Below are 1,152 nucleotides of genomic sequence, written 5' to 3' on the forward strand. Positions count from 1 at the left end.
CCCCCCCCCCCGCCGGGGCGCCCCCAAAAAAAAAAAAAAAAAAAAAAAAAACAAAAAAAAAAAACCGCTAGCCGGTCACGTGTCCCTCTGCGTGACGTCACTCCCGCCGTCCCGTTCTCCCCTGACGTCACTTCCGGGGCGTCGCGGCGCGTCCCCTCGACCTCGGCGATGGCGGCGCTGCGGGGCCTGCGGGGCCTCCCGGGGCTGCGGCTGCTCCCGGGCCCGGCGGGGCCCGGCCAGTATTCCCGGTGATCTCGCTGTCCCCGCTGTTCCCGGTGTCCTCGCTATTCCCGGTGATCCCGCTGCTCCCGGTCCCCGGTTCCACTCCCGGTCCCCGGTTCCACTCCCGGTCCCGGTGCCCCGGTTGCACTCCCGGTCCCGGTGCCCCCGGTTCCGTCCCCGGTTCCACTGCCGGTCCCGGTCCCCGGTTCCACTCCCGGTCCCCGGTTCCACTCCCGGTCCCGGTGCCCCGGTTCCGTCCCCGGTGTCCCGGTCCCACGTGTGCCCGGTTCCACTCCCGGTCCTGGTGTCCCGGTTCCACTCCCGGTGTCCCGGTTCCTCTCCCGGTCCTGGTGCCCCGGTTCCGTCCCCGGTGTCCCAGTCCCACGTGTGCCCGGTTCCACTCCCGGTCCCGGTGTCCCGGTTCCACTCCCGGTCCCGGTGCCCCGGTTGCACTCCCGGTTCCCGGTGTCCCGGTTCCACTCCCGGTTCCCGGTTCCACTCCCGTTCCCGGTGCCCGGTTCCAGTCCCGGTCCCGGTGTCCCCGGTTCCTGCCCCGGTTCTCCCGGTGCTCCCGTTCCACGCGGGTCCCCGGGAGCTGCTCCCGGCGTGCCCGCGGTGCCCTCTGCCCGCCCTTCGCGCTGCTCCCGGTGATCCCGGTAATGGCGCTGTTCCCGGTGTCCCCGCTGCTCCCGCTCCCAGTATTCCCGGTGATCTCGCTGTCCCCGCTGTTCCCGGTGTCCTCGCTATTCCCGGTGATCCCGCTGCTCCCATTCCCGGTGTTCCCATTCCCGGTGATCCCGGTGTCCCCGCTATTCCCGGTGATCCCGGTGCTCCCATTCCCGCTGTTCCCATTCCCGCTGATCCCGGTAATGGCGCTGTTCCCGGTGTCCCCGCTATTCCCGGTGTCCCCGCTGTTCCCGGTGATCCCGC

The sequence above is a fragment of the Onychostruthus taczanowskii genome, unplaced genomic scaffold (assembly GCF_017590055.1).
Source record: "Onychostruthus taczanowskii isolate IOZ18803 unplaced genomic scaffold, ASM1759005v1 scaffold595, whole genome shotgun sequence".
Taxonomy (NCBI): domain Eukaryota; kingdom Metazoa; phylum Chordata; class Aves; order Passeriformes; family Passeridae; genus Onychostruthus; species Onychostruthus taczanowskii.